Below are 21487 nucleotides of genomic sequence, written 5' to 3' on the forward strand. Positions count from 1 at the left end.
ATAACCCAACCTCCAAGTTGATTTGACCCCATATTGGGTTATACCAACGACCCATTTTAAGGGTCAAAATAACCCAACTTCCAAGTTGATTTGACCCCATATTGGGTTATACCAACGACCCATTTTAAGGGTCAAAATAACCCAACTTCTAAGTTGATTTGACCCCATATTGGGTTATACAAACGACCCATTTTAAGGGTCAAAATAACCCAACCTCCTAGTTGATTTGACCCGTATTGGGTTATACAAACGACCCATTTTAAGGGTCAAAATAGTTGCTTTGACTGAATCTTGGGTTACATCAAAAGGGTCAAATAGACCCTATTCACAGCAGCCATCTTGTGAGCCAGATTGACAACGATTGACCAACAGATGGACAGAGCAACATGATTAGTTACACATGTGTCAGTCTGGTTCACAGGATGTAGGTTTACCCTGCTGTGTCAAGATGGCTGCTGTGAAAAGGGCCTATTAACACAACTGCTATAGTTAGTACACTACATTAGGTTGGCACAGATGCTTGATTGAAAGGTATAACAGTCTAAATGTGCTGAAATCAATGAAAAGAACAGACCAAGGCGTAGAATACATTTAACTTCAAAATGTATTACACTTGTTGCATATACATGTCACGGCGTGTGGACATCAAAAAGTGCTTTCATGTCAAACTGATTTCCTGTTTAAATAATAAATAATAAATAATACATATCGGTATATGGTTTTGTACTGCTTTACTGCCCTGTTGGAACACTCCCCCAGATATTGATAGATCAAAACACATATATACTAAGGCTGTCAAAGTTAACGCGGTATTAACACGTTATCGCCCGATTCTATTAATGCCACTATTTTTTTTAACTCACGATTAACTTTTAAGATTTTTTTTTACTAGACTATACTCAGGTGTATTATTGATGCTCTCATTGATACTATGTTTGTTTCTGAAGTGTGTGTGTGTGTGTGAGATATAGAGAGAGAGAGGGGAGTGAGAGAGAAGGGAAGAACAAGAGAGAAAGAGAGCTAGGAGAGTGTGTGTGAGAGAGAGGGGGGTGTGTGCGATTACTCAGCCCTTGTGTGGGTGAATGTAACAAGTTCCTAACATTTTCTTTCCCCTATTATTTCATGTACACTTTATTCATTGTTTTAATGAATTTTCTTTCTTTTAAGTTATTTTGTGCATCACTCTGTTTTGAATTTGATGCAAATTTGCAATGCATGAGGGTCATCCTTTTGTGTTAAATGACTGCATAAGGAAAGCATTTGTTGACTCGCATGTTGATAAGAGAGTATTAAAACTTGGAACTTGAAAAAGATCCGTTTAAGGTAGAAAAAATTTGATTAATTTGTGATTAATCGCGAGTTAACTATGGACAATCATGCGATTAATCCTGTAAAATATTTTAATCGATTGACAGCACTAATATATACATATAGAAATACGGGGCTTAGCATCTACCCATCTCCCTCCTCCTCCATCTCTTCCCCCACCTTCCCTCCTCCTACTTCACCTCCTCACTACGCCACCTCCTCTCCTTATACTCCTCCTCCTCCTCTCCTCCACCTTCCCTCCTGCTACTTCACCTATTCCACCTCCTCCTCATTTGTAAGTTTTGCGTTACGTACGGCTGTCCTTAAGAATGCTACATGCTTGGACTCTGGTCCCTCAATATTATATATAACGTGCTGGAGAAACTCCCATGCATGAACACACTGCCTGGGGTACTTTATGTCAAATACATAAAATGCTTTAAAACATTTATCAACTGCCCCGAGCATTGTGCTTTTAGGGTGTGCCCGACCTGCATAGATCACGAATGCCTGAGCACAAGATGTGTGTGGTTCTCCAAGCACCAAAACCGAGGGAGAGGGTCTTGCCTGCTGGAGGTACTCCACCATATTTGTCCAAACCTAAAACAAGCACATAAGCAAAGAAAGAATGTTAAATACAGGTGAATCTTGGGTTGACAGCAAATCATAAGCAAGATAACAGGTTTATACCAACTATATAAGGGAGCTAAATTAAATAAATTTTTTTTCTCATGCCAATGGAACGTGCAATGACATTTTGGAGTGCTTTTGGAGTGGTTTTAACTCGTCTTTGTAAATGAGGGAAACCTCAATGCCTTTTCGAGTTTAAATAGAGGTTATGGGGGCCTGGGGGACTTTGGTTGTCAGACCTTGGCTTGGTGGTGGTGCAACCAAACTCTGTGGGTGCAACCTATAGGCTCTCTGAAGCAGCAGATAGGCTCTCTGAAGCAGCAGATAGGCTCTCTGAAGCAGCAGTTAGGCTCTCTGAAGCAGCAGATAGGCTCTCTGAAGCAGCAGATAGGCTCTCTGAAGCAGCAGATAGGCTATCTGAAGCAGCAGTTAGGCTCTCTGAAGCAGAAGATAGGCTCTCTGAAGCAGCAGATAGGCTCTCTGAAGCAGCAGATAGGCTCTCTGAAGCAGCAAATAGGCTCTCTGAAGCAGCAGTTAGGCTCTCTGAAGCAGCAGTTAGGCTCTCTGAAGCAGCAGATAGGCTCTCTGAAGCCGATAGGCTCTCTGAAGCCGATAGGCTCTCTGAAGCAGCAGATAGGCTCTCTGAAGCAGATAGGCTCTCTGAAGCAGCAGTTAGGCTCTCTGAAGCAGCAGTTAGGCTCTCTGAAGCAGCAGATAGGCTCTCTGAAGCAGCAGATAGGCTCTCTGAAACAGCAGATAGGCTCTCTGAAGCAGCAGATATGCTCTCTGAAGCAGATAGGCTCTCTGAAGCAGCAGATAGGCTCTCTGAAGCAGCAGATAGGCTCTCTGAAGCAGCAGACAGGCTCTCTGAAGCAGCAGATAGGCTCTCTGAAGCAGCAGATAGGCTCTCTGAAGCAGCAGTTAGGCTCTCTACAGCAGATAGGCTCTCTGAAGCAGCAGTTAGGCTCTCTGAAGCAGCAGATAGGCTCTCTGAAGCAGCAGATAGGCTCTCTGAAGCAGCAGATAGGCTCTCTGAAGCAGCAAATAGGCTCTCTGAAGCAGCAGTTAGGCTCTCTGAAGCAGCAGTTAGGCTCTCTGAAGCAGCAGATAGGCTCTCTGATGCAGATAGGCTCTCTGAAGCAGCATATAGGCTCTCTGAAGCAGATAGGCTCTCTGAAGCAGCAGATAGGCTCTCTGAAGCAGCAGATAGGCTCTCTGAAGCAGCAGTTAGGCTCTCTGAAGCAGCAGTTAGGCTCTCTGAAGCAGCAGATAGGCTCTCTGAAGCAGCAGTTAGGCTCTCTGAAGCAGCAGTTAGGCTCTCTGAAGCAGCAGTTAGGCTCTCTGAAGCAGCAGATAGGCTCTCTGAAGCAGCAGATAGGCTCTCTGAAGCAGCAGATATGCTCTCTGAAGCAGCAGATAGGCTCTCTGAAGCAGCAGATAGGCTCTCTGAAGCAGCAGATAGGCTCTCTGAAGCAGCAGACAGGCTCTCTGAAGCAGCAGATAGGCTCTCTGAAGCAGCAAATAGGCTCTCTGAAGCAGCAGTTAGGCTCTCTACAGCAGATAGGCTCTCTGAAGCACCAGTTAGGCTCTCTGAAGCACCAGTTAGGCTCTCTGAAGCAGCAGTTAGGCTCTCTGAAGCAGCAGTTAGGCTCTCTACAGCAGATAGGCTCTCTGAAGCACCAGTTAGGCTCTCTGAAGCACCAGTTAGGCTCTCTGAAGCAGCAGATAGGCTCTCTGAAGCAGCAGATAGGCTCTCTGAAGCAGCAGATAGGCTCTCTGAAGCAGCAGTTAGGCTCTCTGAAGCAGCAGATAGGCTCTCTGAAGCAGCAGATAGGCTCTCTGAAGCAGCAGATAGGCTATCTGAAGCAGCAGTTAGGCTCTCTGAAGCAGCAGATAGGCTCTCTGAAGCAGCAGATAGGCTCTCTGAAGCAGCAGATAGGCTCTCTGAAGCAGCAAATAGGCTCTCTGAAGCAGCAGTTAGGCTCTCTGAAGCAGCAGTTAGGCTCTCTGAAGCAGCAGATAGGCTCTCTGAAGCCGATAGGCTCTCTGAAGCAGCAGATAGGCTCTCTGAAGCAGATAGGCTCTCTGAAGCAGCAGATAGGCTTTCTGAAGCAGCAGATAGGCTCTCTGAAGCAGCAGTTAGGCTCTCTGAAGCAGCAGTTAGGCTCTCTGAAGCAGCAGATAGGCTCTCTGAAGCAGCAGTTAGGCTCTCTGAAGCAGCAGTTAGGCTCTCTGAAGCAGCAGTTAGGCTCTCTGAAGCAGCAGTTAGGCTCTCTGAAGCAGCAGATAGGCTCTCTGAAGCAGCAGATAGGCTCTCTGAAACAGCAGATAGGCTCTCTGAAGCAGCAGATATGCTCTCTGAAGCAGATAGGCTCTCTGAAGCAGCAGATAGGCTCTCTGAAGCAGCAGATAGGCTCTCTGAAGCAGCAGACAGGCTCTCTGAAGCAGCAGATAGGCTCTCTGAAGCAGCAGATAGGCTCTCTGAAGCAGCAGTTAGGCTCTCTACAGCAGATAGGCTCTCTGAAGCAGCAGTTAGGCTCTCTGAAGCAGCAGATAGGCTCTCTGAAGCAGCAGATAGGCTCTCTGAAGCAGCAGATAGGCTCTCTGAAGCAGCAAATAGGCTCTCTGAAGCAGCAGTTAGGCTCTCTGAAGCAGCAGTTAGGCTCTCTGAAGCAGCAGATAGGCTCTCTGATGCAGATAGGCTCTCTGAAGCAGCAGATAGGCTCTCTGAAGCAGATAGGCTCTCTGAAGCAGCAGATAGGCTCTCTGAAGCAGCAGATAGGCTCTCTGAAGCAGCAGATAGGCTCTCTGAAGCAGCAGTTAGGCTCTCTGAAGCAGCAGTTAGGCTCTCTGAAGCAGCAGATAGGCTCTCTGAAGCAGCAGTTAGGCTCTCTGAAGCAGCAGTTAGGCTCTCTGAAGCAGCAGTTAGGCTCTCTGAAGCAGCAGATAGGCTCTCTGAAGCAGCAGATAGGCTCTCTGAAGCAGCAGATAGGCTCTCTGACGCAGCAGATATGCTCTCTGAAGCAGCAGATAGGCTCTCTGAAGCAGCAGATAGGCTCTCTGAAGCAGCAGATAGGCTCTCTGAAGCAGCAGACAGGCTCTCTGAAGCAGCAGATAGGCTCTCTGAAGCAGCAAATAGGCTCTCTGAAGCAGCAGTTAGGCTCTCTACAGCAGATAGGCTCTCTGAAGCACCAGTTAGGCTCTCTGAAGCACCAGTTAGGCTCTCTGAAGCAGCAGTTAGGCTCTCTGAAGCAGCAGTTAGGCTCTCTACAGCAGATAGGCTCTCTGAAGCACCAGTTAGGCTCTCTGAAGCACCAGTTAGGCTCTCTGAAGCAGCAGATAGGCTCTCTGAAGCAGCAGATAGGCTCTCTGAAGCAGCAGATAGGCTCTCTGAAGCAGCAGATAGGCTCTCTGAAGCAGATAGGCTCTCTGAAGCAGCAGATAGGCTTTCTGAAGCAGCAGATAGGCTCTCTGAAGCAGCAGTTAGGCTCTCTGAAGCAGCAGTTAGGCTCTCTGAAGCAGCAGATAGGCTCTCTGAAGCAGCAGTTAGGCTCTCTGAAGCAGCAGTTAGGCTCTCTGAAGCAGCAGTTAGGCTCTCTGAAGCAGCAGTTAGGCTCTCTGAAGCAGCAGATAGGCTCTCTGAAGCAGCAGATAGGCTCTCTGAAACAGCAGATAGGCTCTCTGAAGCAGCAGATATGCTCTCTGAAGCAGATAGGCTCTCTGAAGCAGCAGATAGGCTCTCTGAAGCAGCAGATAGGCTCTCTGAAGCAGCAGACAGGCTCTCTGAAGCAGCAGATAGGCTCTCTGAAGCAGCAGATAGGCTCTCTGAAGCAGCAGTTAGGCTCTCTACAGCAGATAGGCTCTCTGAAGCAGCAGTTAGGCTCTCTGAAGCAGCAGATAGGCTCTCTGAAGCAGCAGATAGGCTCTCTGAAGCAGCAGATAGGCTCTCTGAAGCAGCAAATAGGCTCTCTGAAGCAGCAGTTAGGCTCTCTGAAGCAGCAGTTAGGCTCTCTGAAGCAGCAGATAGGCTCTCTGATGCAGATAGGCTCTCTGAAGCAGCATATAGGCTCTCTGAAGCAGATAGGCTCTCTGAAGCAGCAGATAGGCTCTCTGAAGCAGCAGATAGGCTCTCTGAAGCAGCAGTTAGGCTCTCTGAAGCAGCAGTTAGGCTCTCTGAAGCAGCAGATAGGCTCTCTGAAGCAGCAGTTAGGCTCTCTGAAGCAGCAGTTAGGCTCTCTGAAGCAGCAGTTAGGCTCTCTGAAGCAGCAGATAGGCTCTCTGAAGCAGCAGATAGGCTCTCTGAAGCAGCAGATAGGCTCTCTGAAGCAGCAGATATGCTCTCTGAAGCAGCAGATAGGCTCTCTGAAGCAGCAGATAGGCTCTCTGAAGCAGCAGATAGGCTCTCTGAAGCAGCAGACAGGCTCTCTGAAGCAGCAGATAGGCTCTCTGAAGCAGCAAATAGGCTCTCTGAAGCAGCAGTTAGGCTCTCTACAGCAGATAGGCTCTCTGAAGCACCAGTTAGGCTCTCTGAAGCACCAGTTAGGCTCTCTGAAGCAGCAGTTAGGCTCTCTGAAGCAGCAGTTAGGCTCTCTACAGCAGATAGGCTCTCTGAAGCACCAGTTAGGCTCTCTGAAGCACCAGTTAGGCTCTCTGAAGCAGCAGATAGGCTCTCTGAAGCAGCAGATAGGCTCTCTGAAGCAGCAGATAGGCTCTCTGAAGCAGCAGTTAGGCTCTCTGAAGCAGCAGATAGGCTCTCTGAAGCAGCAGATAGGCTCTCTGAAGCAGCAGATAGGCTCTCTGAAGCAGCAGATAGGCTCTCTGAAGCAGCAGATAGGCTCTCTGAAGCAGCAGATAGGCTCTCTGAAGCAGCAAATAGGCTCTCTGAAGCAGCAGTTAGGCTCTCTGAAGCAGCAGTTAGGCTCTCTGAAGCAGCAGATAGGCTCTCTGAAGCCGATAGGCTCTCTGAAGCCGATAGGCTCTCTGAAGCAGCAGATAGGCTCTCTGAAGCAGATAGGCTCTCTGAAGCAGCAGATAGGCTTTCTGAAGCAGCAGATAGGCTCTCTGAAGCAGCAGTTAGGCTCTCTGAAGCAGCAGTTAGGCTCTCTGAAGCAGCAGATAGGCTCTCTGAAGCAGCAGTTAGGCTCTCTGAAGCAGCAGTTAGGCTCTCTGAAGCAGCAGTTAGGCTCTCTGAAGCAGCAGTTAGGCTCTCTGAAGCAGCAGATAGGCTCTCTGAAGCAGCAGATAGGCTCTCTGAAACAGCAGATAGGCTCTCTGAAGCAGCAGATATGCTCTCTGAAGCAGATAGGCTCTCTGAAGCAGCAGATAGGCTCTCTGAAGCAGCAGATAGGCTCTCTGAAGCAGCAGACAGGCTCTCTGAAGCAGCAGATAGGCTCTCTGAAGCAGCAGATAGGCTCTCTGAAGCAGCAGTTAGGCTCTCTACAGCAGATAGGCTCTCTGAAGCAGCAGTTAGGCTCTCTGAAGCAGCAGATAGGCTCTCTGAAGCAGCAGATAGGCTCTCTGAAGCAGCAGATAGGCTCTCTGAAGCAGCAAATAGGCTCTCTGAAGCAGCAGTTAGGCTCTCTGAAGCAGCAGTTAGGCTCTCTGAAGCAGCAGATAGGCTCTCTGATGCAGATAGGCTCTCTGAAGCAGCAGATAGGCTCTCTGAAGCAGATAGGCTCTCTGAAGCAGCAGATAGGCTCTCTGAAGCAGCAGATAGGCTCTCTGAAGCAGCAGTTAGGCTCTCTGAAGCAGCAGTTAGGCTCTCTGAAGCAGCAGATAGGCTCTCTGAAGCAGCAGTTAGGCTCTCTGAAGCAGCAGTTAGGCTCTCTGAAGCAGCAGTTAGGCTCTCTGAAGCAGCAGATAGGCTCTCTGAAGCAGCAGATAGGCTCTCTGAAGCAGCAGATAGGCTCTCTGACGCAGCAGATATGCTCTCTGAAGCAGCAGATAGGCTCTCTGAAGCAGCAGATAGGCTCTCTGAAGCAGCAGATAGGCTCTCTGAAGCAGCAGACAGGCTCTCTGAAGCAGCAGATAGGCTCTCTGAAGCAGCAAATAGGCTCTCTGAAGCAGCAGTTAGGCTCTCTACAGCAGATAGGCTCTCTGAAGCACCAGTTAGGCTCTCTGAAGCACCAGTTAGGCTCTCTGAAGCAGCAGTTAGGCTCTCTGAAGCAGCAGTTAGGCTCTCTACAGCAGATAGGCTCTCTGAAGCACCAGTTAGGCTCTCTGAAGCACCAGTTAGGCTCTCTGAAGCAGCAGATAGGCTCTCTGAAGCAGCAGATAGGCTCTCTGAAGCAGCAGATAGGCTCTCTGAAGCAGCAGATAGGCTCTCTGAAGCAGCAGTTAGGCTCTCTGAAGCAGTAGATAGGCTCTCTGAAGCAGCAGATAGGCTCTCTGAAGCAGCAGTTAGGCTCTCTGAAGCAGCAGATAGGCTCTTTGAAGCAGCAGATAGGCTCTCTGAAGCAGGAGTTAGGCTCTCTGAAGCTTGCTGCTTTGCCTGCCCCGTTAAGCCAATGCGAAGGACGAGGGGGGCTGTGCTTCCTGTTCTGCCCCCTTGCAAATGGGTGTAGCATTCCCTGAGGGGGAGGAGCTGCGCATTATATTGCTTTTTTTGCTTACCTTGCTTCCTCTAGAACTCCACCCCTCTTTTGCGGACTCCAAAAGCGGTACTGCTGGTTCTGGTGAGGGGAGGTACTGGTGGTTCTGGTGGGGGGAGGTACTGGTTCTGGTGAGGGGAGGTACTGCTGGTTCTGGTGAGGGGAGGTACTGCTGGTTCTGGTGAGGGGAAGTATTGGTGGTTCTGGTGAGGGGAGGTACTGCTGGTTCTGGTGAGGGGAGGTACTGCTGGTTCTGGTGAGGGGAGGTACTGCTGGTTCTGGTGAAGGGAGGTGCTGGTTCTGGTGAGGGGAGGTACTGCTGGTTCTGGTGAGGGGAGGTACTGCTGGTTCTGGTGAGGGGGGTACTGGTGGTGCCTCCTCATCGATATCTTGATCTGAAAGACAAAGACAGAAAACAAAGAAAGACTTTTACAGTAATTTCAGTACCATCCAGTGGCAGCAAACTCCAACACAGGACCAGGCTGGCAGGACCAGAGACCAGGACAAGAACAGGATGAGAACCAAGATGAAGAACAGAATAATTTGTGTGTGCATGCATGTGTGTTGAAACCCTACTGAACAATACTGCTTAGTCATGGAAACATTTTCATGGTCAAGAAAGTACTAGCTCTTCAGCATTGAAAATATTAGCAGCCTGATTTGGTACATTCGGTGGCTGGGCCAGGGCCTGGTTGTCGTTATGTTCTTCTTGCAAGTGCTTTCTGTAAGACCGAATGAAAGAAAATGTTCTGCTACAAACTCCCTCACAACATTGGATATAAGTGGATGAAGCGTTTATATTGTGTGCTACTCGTAAATGTGAAAAGAGAGACTTGGCATCACCAGGAATTAGCCTTTTGCATTTAAAGCATGTATACGCCATCTGCCTTGATATGTTAGAACTCTTAACTTAGTGATCACTTACAAATTCTCTGTAAAGTTTTGAAAACTTGAGCCCGGGGCCTATTTTGGGGATGAGGTTCCGGATTGTTTCGTCATCTAAAAGTTGAAACACCTCCTCATCGATATCTTTATCTGAAAGACAAAAGACAGAAAACAAAGAAAGACTTTTACAGTCCAGGCAGCAAACTCCAACACAGGACCAGACACCAGGACAAGAGCAGGATGAGAACCAAGATGAAGAACAGAATAATGTGTGTGCATGTGTGTTGAAACCCTATACTGCTTAGTCATGGAAACATTTTCATGGTCAAGAAAGTAAAAATGCTCACCTTTAAAACTGTCTGTGAGCTCTGGCAATTGCCACTCAATAAATTTTTCTGTGACAAAGCTGTCCATCAAGACTCGCCTGAAACAAAACAGAAAGCAATGTGGAAATGAACACATCTGCAATTAATTAATGCCTCATGCCCAAGTACTCAGCCACGTGTGAACGATAGGCCAAGTACTAGCTGACATAGCAGCCTAGAATATTTAGCACTGAATTCAGGTGTAAAAAGCCTCACCACATGTCTGGCTTCCGCAGTCTACTGCTTAATTTAGTATAGGATGTTGTAAATTGATGCCCAAATCGCGGGACATTAGAGAGATGATGGAAAATGTAGACCTCAAAATGGCGCTAAATCACAGTATGTAGCTAGCTAGCCAACCAGCTATGTCACCGCATTGAGAGGACAACAGCTTTATTACACACATATGGTTAATAAAGATATCAATCATATAACGTTACACAGCTATAGATAGTCTCCAGTTAATCTGGTATCATTACAACCCAAAACACGGTAAAATTAGCAATAACAGTAACGTTACTAGTACTGGCTAACTAGGCCTAGCTACTAGCCAGAACCTTTGTAATACTCATAGACTTGGTCACTTTCGGTAGCATGCTTGAACGGTAATGGTTTATGTGTCGTGTCGTGTCGTGTCGTGTGGCTTATTTATTAATAGAGGTTACCACATATTTTTACAAGGTTAGAGATGAACCGATTATAGAAATGAGTAGTTAAGTTGCAACTTGCTGTGGCTAGCTCTCCCAGCTAGCCACTAGCTGATGACGCGACAGACTTGCTGTGAAGAGCTAGCTAATTTAGTTCCACAACGTTGACAGTGCATGCATGGTTAACACGACGCAATAGGCACAATGGATGGGTTGAGATATAAATACTGTGCTAACGAAACGAGATCTTACCTTGAGTCAGTGAAGTCTTTTCCGTGAAGAGGGTTTGTTGTACCGTGTTGACTGTGAACGTGACTGACTGACTGGAACAAAAGGCATGTACGATAGTTCCCAGTGGGGGAGGGGTGTGCTTTGCAGATCCCGGCGGAAACACCCAGCTCTCTGACCCAACACATGGGTTATGTCTCAGAAAATTTACCCATAATTATTATAACTCACAAATTGGGTCAGAATTGGGTCAAAATTAAATCTCAATAACCCAAATAATGGTTATGCTCAGAGAATTAACCCATAATTTTAACCCAACACGATTAACCAAGAAATTGGGTTATAGAATTGACCCATCTGTTTTTAGTGTGTATCTTTTGTGTGTGTGCATGTGTTTAAGACTGTGGTCTTTGAGAATGAGAATGTTATAGTTGTTCTTTCTACACGTACACAGGCCCGGACTGGCCATCGGGAGCACCGGGAGTTTTCCCGGTGGCCTGGCCTGCACAGATTAAAAAAAAATATATATAATTTTTATTCTTTTTTTTTTTTTGCCAGGCGATTGTTTCTAGTTGTGGCGGCGGCGCGGCGCGATAGTTAGATAACCTAGATGGGTGGGGAACAACCAGGATTTCACTGTCTGCCACAGAGTTGGAGAACTATCTGACTCTCTCTCTCACGGTCCGGCGGATCACACACACACAATGGAGCCGTGCTGCCGCTTGTGATTGGTGGAGGCGGGACCAGGCGATACAACTGATTGACAGCGGAGGCGGCGAATGGAATGGCAGACGGCACTCAGATGCAGAATAACAGCCAGGCAATGAGCCAGGTAGTGAGGGACTCGGGAGAGATACAGTAGAGCGAAAGTCAATTAACGTTGATGTCAAGATGGACAGTGGAAGAAAGAGAAAGGGTGGAGGAGAGAGGGATAAAACAAAGAAAAAGAAAGGCCCTTACAGGAGAGAGTGGTTAACTGTATTATAATAGTAAATAGAAAAATATTTTGTGCTCTTGCTTTTTTCTTTTTGAAGGTGGAGAGAGTAGCATTGCTAGTGCCACAACAGTTTTATTTGAGGTCCATAACAGTACATTGTACTAAGCAATTGTTGGCTCATTAGTTTGTGATTCACATGCACTAAAATTCACCAGAATGCAGGAAATTAAGTCTTTGTAACAAAAAAAATCCTGGTGGGGGACCCCCAGACCCCCCGCTTAAAAAGTGGCCTGACTGGGGCTATATTTCGCGCTATATCTCCCGGTATGAATTATTTCCCCAGTCCGGCCCTGCACGTACACACAGTCCTCATATTCCTCCTAGTTACACACAGTCATCATATCCCTCCCATACAATACGCACAACACAACAGACTAACTAGTCTTGCTCAATACTTGTGTATGAGTTTTAAGAGACAGCACTGTAATCTCTCTCAACCAAAGCTCCACTAGTCAACAAAGAGCAGCTCTCCACCTTGCTATCTTAAACACTGACACCATTATCAACCTAATATTATTATGTAGCTCTCCACCTTGCTATCTGAAACACTGACACCATTATCAACCTAATATTATTATGTAGCTCTCCACCTTGCTATCTGAAACATTATCAATATAACGTTAGCTACCAACTATAGCTAACGTTAATGTAGCGGGGCTCTTAATAACACAAGATGCATTTCACTATGAATTGAAAATGGGGGACCCTGATGTAAACAAGACGAAAGTCTTTCTCTGGTCTGCATCCCCTTAACAATTGTGTGTATTGAGCCATACTGTATATTGTACCCATTCTGCAATCTGTTAAATAACGTTTTCATTCATCCATGCCTTTTGAAAAGTGACATGGTCGGTGTAGTTTTTGTAAGGAGTTAAGATGCGGTTTAAATTCGGTTACAGTAACGTTACACAAACTGACATTCTAAAGTCAAGACACTTACCCATAAAGACGGTATCTCGACCGATCTCATCTTCTGTTGAATACTGCAGCTTCTCCATGTGACGAGTCCGACTCGAGACACATGTATTAATCCCATGGAAAGTGTAAACAATAGCCATGTGCGTCGCCGAGCAGGACGAGGACGCCTGCTAAGCTAGGAGCTTGCTAAACTAGTAGCTAGCTGACCAGAAGGTTCTGGCTACAACTAGCGTTAGCGATCACACTATAAAAAAATATATAAAAACACGATGCACAATACAGTTGAACAATAAAGATCAAAATATGAATTAATTAATATATTAGGCTAATCTCTTTTTTTCTTTTCTCAAATTTCAACGCAGTTCTCACTGTTACAGCAGCCGGAGATCACTGATGTCTGCTAACCAAACACATTGCTCTTGACCTTTTGTTTATAATTCCTTTTTTTGTAATGTTTTTGTAATGTTTTTTAATAAAAATATATATATATATTGTTGTTACGATTGTTTGGTTTGACGGAGCTAGATACCGTGATTTGTTTGGAGGAATATGGAGAATTACATTTTTTCATTTATTCATTCATTCATCACTGGTGATGACATCATCACAGTCACGCAGGTCTTCTCTGATTGAGTGTCAGAACGTTGTGAGGGCTGTAACGTTCTGGGTTCTCTGGTCTTGTTAGACCTGAGAGCCCAGCTACCATTCTGTCACCTGTCACTTTCCCTCTCTTATTGCATTATTGTTTGTCACCTGTGATTGGCTGTCACTCTGTGGAATGTGTGGAATGTCGGGAATGCTGACCTTAAGTAACTCTTGTTTTCTTCTGTTCCTCGTCGGCTCTTCACCACTCAGACCCAGTTCTCGACGGTACCAGGACTAGTGCAGCGGTACTTGTTCCTTGCCTTGTTTCCTATTACTTAGTTTATATTTATTTGTGTTTCTCTCAGTTGACGTCCTACGTCTGCCTGTTTTCCTGCCTGCTCTGAATTCTACTATTAAAGAGGATTCAATTGTTCAAAAAGCTATACCACCTCTCCATCTCATTACTTGCCACCACAACTGGAACTCAAATATCTCTTACCTTCGTAACAGAGAGCTGTCAATCATTCAACCCCCGTTCGTGAGTGGCGAGGCTCGACCTCATGGGCCAGTCTTAGATGACTGATTTGAAGCTCAAATAGCTATTTTGATTGGATTATTATAATCCTCTTCCTGGCCCGGAAGTTGAAACTCGTCAATGATTGACAGCTGGACAATAGTACAATGGTAATGGGATCAGGTCACTTGGACATTTTTGAAAAAGAAAAAAATTCACTGGCATTTTCTTTTCACAGAGGAAAACATTTCTAATAAAAATAAATATTTTTTTAAAATAAAATAAATACAAATAAATATGTTTTTTTTTAATTTTTTTTAATTTTTTGTCTGTCTATTACTAGTGAAGCTCTGCTTCATGAGTAGTCATACAGAAACCTCCACTGCAGTACATATCTGTAGTTACTAGTTATGCTGCTGGCCAGTATGACTTAATTACTACCATTGTGTCTTTATGTCTCTATCACTGTACATATTAATACTACAACTCTGTACATACATATGATTAGCACTAGAGTCAGTAGTACTAATTTATATATTTTATAGCCAGTTTAATCACCTGTACTGTACATTGTATATTACTACTGCACTTTACTGTTACATTTGCACTCTGGTTGGATGCCAAACATATTTTTGCTGTATTTGTGCTGTATACATTGTACAATACATTTTAATCTAATCTAATACCTTGTAGGTAACACTTTATAATAACACTAATAACACTAATAACAACAATAAGACCTTTATAAGGTATTTATAGATAATGAACTAATCATGAACAAACCATTTATATACATTCGTAAATTATTATTAGATCATTTATAACTATATTTGTATACATTTACAAATTAGTTCTACATTATTTATAACTCATTATCAACATTGTTAATGATTTGTTCATCATTAAATAATGTTATTTTTTTTTGATCCACTTTTTTCTCCCATTTTCTATATTTTCTCCCATCCCAATTTCGTAGCATCCAATTCAACCCTCCCATGTCACGAACGCTGTTTCTTGCCTCCCACAAGCCGGTTGCAATGTGGACTAAGTCATACATAGCACAAGTCCCCTCCGGTACTTGAGGTAACAGCAGTCGCATCTTTTCACCTGCGCAGCTCGATCTCTCAGTGGCGAGGAGTAACGCGTGGGAGGCTCACGCTGCCCCCGACACTTCCTGATTCTACTGCGCAGGCGCACCAACCGACCTGTAGGAGTCGCTGTCCACAACGCCCGATCCCCACCCATCAGTTTCCCACCCCCTAATACGGCCAATGTGTATTAGTACGGACGACCAGCTAAACTGAAAGCAAATGTGGAGCGCTGGGCTCGAACAGGCGAGCCCAGCGTCTCCAGATTTCGTGGCGAGCGCCTTGCCCACTACGCCACATATCCGCCCTAAATAATGTTATTTAATGTGTAGTAACACATTTGTAGATGCTGGAAAAATGGATATGAACAAAAAACGACTATACCTCCATTTATTTGTTCATGTTCAACAAATGATTTGTAAAACATTCTTAAAATATCTATAAATCAATTTCAGATGTTATTGTGTGCCCTAATCTAAAGTGAAGACTATTTATCATTAACAAATGTCTAATAGTTTATTATTTGTGGACATTTATGAATACACACGAAGCAATTACCAGACTTGTCTTTTACAAATGATTTGTTAAGACATTCATAAAACATCTATAAATCATTTGCAGATGCTATTGCGTGCCCTAATCTAAAGTGGAGACTATTGATCATTAACAAATGTCTAATAAAGTTAATTATTTGTCACATTACAAATGTTGTTGACAGCATTCGGATCCACCCTTCTTTGTGACATCAAACAGTGACAGAATTAGGACTATAGATAAATGCAATTTTATTAACATATAAAATACATGTGCACACATAACATATAGTGTAATCTGGGGGACACTAAGACCCAGGTGTTCCCTGGCCAGGTATTGCCAGAGTATGTAGAGGGAGTTCACGTTTGTTCCCGTCTGTTTGAATGGAAGCTACATACACGTTATACATTAGCAGAGCCAAGGAATGCGTGCTGCCCCACGATTTTAACTCATTGAGCGCCACGCTCTTTTCCCATCGTTACTCAATTGCGCCAGCGTTATTGACCATTTTAGCGATGTTTTGCGGACCCATCGTGTGTTCTGTATTACAGCTATGGAGGCAATAGTATAGCTTATTTGACAGGCATTCTTCATAGTCCATCACTGACTAACCGGTTAATTTCTACATAATGTAGTTTGTGCGCTATTACATGCTAAACATCGCCCCTTTTCAAAATAATCCAGTATTTTTTCATAGATCGCGAGATATGATGCGTTTGTTCCCGTCTGTTTTAATGGAAGCTACATACACGTTATACATTAGCAGAGCCAAGAAATGCATGCTGCCCCATGCTTTTAAGGTATGAGCAGGCTAAACACCTTCTTTGTTGGTAAATCTATTCCATCATTTCCGACCTACAACTCCTATATTTTGTGTAGACGTACTTGATGTGGTGGCCGCTAACGTTACATTTGAATTATGTGTTTGTTCCTAATGTGTGCTCAGTATATTGCGGTATGTGATGATGACATGAGGGTAATAATTATTTGTATTTTCAGGCTGTATCGGCGCCTATACAGCCTGAAAATACATAATTATTACCCACATGTAGCATACACGTCGGCCCACATACTACATACATATACTGAGCGCACATTAGCCAGCCAGCAACTGCATTCACAGGAATGAGGAAAGGTCCAACCAAGTAAATCTACACAAAATATAGGACTATTAAGTTGTAGGTCGGAAATGATGGAATAGATTTACCAACAAAAAAAGTGTTTAGCCTGCTCATACCTTAACACTTTCTGCGCCAAACCCGAGTATAGTCAGGTTTCGCCGCCAGCCGATGGGATCACTGGGATTATTCTTTTTGGAGTACCTTCTGGCTAAGGTAAGGTATATTCTATCTCTATTTTACCGAACCTGAAACATGTTTCTGTACCGATCACAGTGTCGTATTTTACCGGACCTAAACCATGCTTTTGGTAACGATCACATTTTCGGGGTAAGACTACCCCCCCCCCCCTTGATGATTTTGTGAAGACACATATGTATATGGTATATACCTTTGATTTGGAAGTATTTGGGGTTTCAGGCGAGCAACCCGAGCGATTTGGGCATATTGCATATAACGCGTCATATCTCGCGATCTATGAAAAAATACTGGATTATTTTGAAAAGGGGCGATGTTTGTAGAAATGAACCGGTTAGTCAGTGATTGGTCGAGGATTCAAGGAGGCGGGACTTCCGGTTTCGGAGGGGAGGGACATCCGGTTCAGGAAGGGGAGGAGTTATAAGGGGATGGACATCCGGTTTCAGATTTCTTTCAAAATAAAGTTTTTTTTTTTGTAATGTCAGATTGTAAATAAAAGTTTCAGAATAAATTTGTATGTGTGTGTGTGTGTGTGTGTGTGTGTGTGTGTGTGTGTGTGTGTGTGTGTGTGTGTGTGTGTGTGTGTGTGTGTGTGATTTAAGAAAATTACAATGTGTCTATGTTCAGAAAATGGTTGTATGGAGAATGCTTTCTTCCATGCCCATGTGGCCTGCATGGATCTCGGTCAACATTTCCCCCTCTGAAGGCTGTCAAACTGCAGCTTCTCTGTAGACTGGATGTGTCTCTCTGTCAAACTGGGACCCCTCGCTGTTTCTGAAACTGACAGCCCCCTTCGCTGTCACAGAAGTAGGCGGAAGAAATGACGTAGCTCAGCGAATCAGGCAGCCTGAAACTTCTGTCAGAATCCTGGTGAGTATTGATTTACGAGTTTAGAAGGCGGGAGAAACGAAAGAGATCAGCGAATCACTAAGTCTAAAACTTCTGTCAAGCTGGGCTATGTATTTATGACTTTGTCTGACTTCCTCTTTTTCTGGGGGGAGAACGAGTAAGGATTCATGGCTCCTAAGGTGTGTGTGTGTGTGTGTGTGTGTGTGTGTGTGTGTGTGTGTGTGTGTGTGTGTGTGTGTGTGTGTGTGTGTGTTTGCTTGGATAAAGCCAGATGCATGAGAGTGTTTAGACACTTGTGTTCAGAAAAGAAAATTACAAATGTAATGTGTGTAGAATATGGAAGAGTTTGTTTAAGCAAATGTGTAAATAAGAGAAAATATATGGGTGTTTCAGATCATGGCAACCAATCTGAACCCTAATGATGTATTCCCTTAGTGATCATGGGGGTGTCAAAGTGAACCATGGTTGGTGATCAATAATGTTTTTACAGCTGGGGTCTAGGGTTTGAATGTATCGTTAATACGGTCCGGTGGTTACAGCGAGGGGTGAGTTGTTAAAAGCAGTCAGAGGTGTGAGCACACCAGATAATCATCCTTGCGAATATCTCTCACAACACAGCGTTATTATCTTAGTTATAAAAAGAGGAAGTAGATGACCACTAGCTGAATGGTTAGATGGGATGCCTACCTCTTAACTACAGAAAAAGAAGGAGTTACCATTAATTGTTTTTAAATGACCCCCCAGTTATAAATACCCCCAGATGTATAAGAGGGTTCTATGTGTAGACACTGCATTTCAAGCATCAAGAATGGCTTACGAAAACGGTATAAATGGAGGGCTGTGTCTTTAAAACAATACAATTATGAAACTCAAGATTGCAATTACATCAACTATAATTTCTTTATGTTATAGATTCCTATCCTAGGCTCTGGGATGACACTTTACTGCCCAATGGTAAGTACAAATTAACAAATACAAGTCTATTTTAAAATAATTAAATCGTATTCATTGTATGTTGTTGTTTCTAACACAGTGTTTTTTTTATCTTTCTTTCTAAAGCCGGAGAGGCCTTTCTGACGGGGCTTGAAACGGTGCGCTGGCTGGATTGTATTACACACGGTACGTTTTTTTATACCTAGAGAATATAATTTCTGAATTAATATTACAAAAAGGATTTATGGTAATAGAACTAATATTTTATTTTAAAACTCTTATCAGATGGAGGTGCATCGATCGATTTTCGTGATGTTACCGACACAAATATCATGGGGCAGCTTGAGGACAAATGTGGTACGTGCATAACCAACCTCCTGCTAAATAGCTGTGTCATGATTCATTAAAATGTTAATTATGACTTTTTTTATTCGTTTCTAAACAGCTCGTGACATAGAAAATGAATGGGACCCCGCCACTATAAGGGAGTTAGATATCTTCGACAAGCAGGCTATTGAAGATTTACTAAGGGCTCTACACCCTGAATCGTCTGTCATCCAACAAGATTTTAATGACGAATGGGGAGCTGACATATTGACCCAGATTGAATGCTTTGACAAGACAGGTACGTGCAAAACAAACCTAGTGCTAGATCATGATTATCTATTGCCCCTTTTCCACTGCATGGTACCTACTCGACTCTACTCTACTCTACTCTACTCTACTCTACTCTACTCTACTCTACTCTACTCTACTCTACTCTACTCTACTCTACTCTACTCTACTCTACTCTACTCTACTCTACTCGCTTTAGGTACCTGTTACTTCGTTCCTTTTCCACTGCAGGTACTAAGTAGTAAGTACTCAGTTTGTCTCCGTGTGGGGAGGCGGGGCCGCTGGTGATCAGCATGAGAGCTCCACCATAGCTATGTCCGTGAGCTTGATAGCCCCTTTCGTGACTGTGATGCACCGAGTGAATCCACAGTCACTTGCTCCTCAATAGGAAACCAACCTAGATTTACCCTGAAAGACTGGTTCTGGCCGAACCGTTCGTTATACAAGTATCACAGAGACATTTCAAATGTACTCACAGTTGCACGAGGGTTTCGGACAGAGATACGGGATGGTTTGAAAGCTCGGCGTTGCTAATAAACATTTAAAATATTTTTTATAAACTGCTCAAAACGGCATTATTTCCGGCGTTGGGTGCATGATGCGCATGCGCTGTGATCACACCAAGCAGCCAACGCCGGAAATAATGCAGTGTTGAGCAGTTTATAAAAAATATTTAAAATGTTTATTAGCAACGCAGAGCTTTCAAACCATCCCATATCTCTGTCCGAAACCCTCGTGCAACTGTGAGTACCTTTGAAATGTCTCTGTGATACTTGTATAACGAACGGTTCGGCCAGAACCAGTCCTTCAGGGTAAATCTAGGTTGGTTTCCTATTGAGGAGCAAGTGACTGTGGCTTCACTCGGTGCATCACAGTCACGAAAGGGGCTATGAGCTTGGCAAGCCAGAGTAAAACACAGTTTTCAATCAATCAATCAATCAATCAATCAATCAATCAATCAATCAATCAATCAATCAATCAATCAATCAATAACAACATTAACCAGACTCTCGTTGTGTCTATTCTGCTAACGCTAATGTTACGTCTCATTGTGTCTATTCTACAAGCTTTAACGTTACCTAGCCTCTCGTGTCTATCTGCTAACGTTAGCATTAGGCTAACTAACGTTACCACTCATGTCCCTAACCCCAACAACAAGCGTAACTAATCATCGATCTTTTTGTCAGACTAAACTCTCCGCTCGGTGGCAAATTGTGTTGATGTCGGTTTTGTTTCATCAATAAATGAGGCAGAATACACAGTGACTGTATCCTTTTTTATTGCACTTGTTTCGTGCTGAAAACATACATATGACATCCTACGCGAGCCATTCAAGATGGCGGCTTTCTGTTTTCGTTCAGACTCTCCAAACAGTGACGCGTCTCTCTTCTGACCAATCAGTGGTCTGCAGTTTTTCACGTGACTTTTCTGGTACCAGTTCTACTCGCTTGGCACGCGCTAAGAACCTCGACAGAGCAGGGACTAAAAAAGTATCCAAAAAGTACCCAAAAAGTACCTGGTACTTTGGTAATGGAAAACCGAAAATGCCGAGTAGAGTAGAGTAGAGTCGAGAAGGTACCATGCAGTGGAAAAGGGGCATATGTCTTGATTCATCAAAATGCTAATTATGACCTTCTTTTATTCTTATTATACACAGCTCCTGTCCCAGACGACGATTGGGATCCTGCAATACTAGAAGAATTAAGTATCCTTGATAAACAGGCTATCGACGATCTACTCGCCCTCCAGAAGCCAGAGGCCTTCATTCAACATCTACCCTGATGTGCCTCTGCCACACTTCAAGAAGTGCAAACGTATAGTACTATCATCTCATGCGAGACTCCACGTGGCACTACCCTATGAAAATGTGTATCAGAAATGCAGATACCTGAGAATGTGATTAGATAACTTGTGGGGAGGGCCTTTTCTTTTTTCTTTTCTTTTTGTAAACACCTATAGCTAATTATGGATGAAGATATGAGCGCTACAGAAATACAGGAATTTCTCAGTAGAACGGATAGCTCCATGCTATATCCTGCCGAGCTTGAAGCGTATCTGTTCTCTAATGAGTCTAACGATGGGCTATTCAACATATCTCTAGATTCCCCACATGTTATGATTGACTCTATCACAAATACCCTTTTAGATAACCCGGTAGACTTGGAAGAATATCTTCTTTCGACAGAGATGACTAATGCAATTACAGCGTTGAATAATTCTGTACAAATTACCCCTGTAACTGTTTCTTTCTTAGATCTCCCCCCTGCTCCGGTCAATAATGATTCATTACTCATAGCTATACAAGAGACTGAGTCTAATATTCTAGATCTATGCGTTTGCATGAATGGTCATGATGATAGCCTTTCAGAAGATTCAAGTGCGCTAGAAGAGCTCTTTGCAGAATTAGAGGAATTACAAACACCGGCCACACCGTGTGTAGCTGAGGGGTACAATTCCCTGACTGTATTGTTAGATATGATATTTA

Source organism: Notolepis coatsorum (genome assembly GCF_963971535.1).
Source record: "Notolepis coatsorum genome assembly, chromosome: 7".
NCBI classification, from domain to species: Eukaryota; Metazoa; Chordata; class Actinopteri; order Aulopiformes; family Paralepididae; genus Notolepis; species Notolepis coatsorum.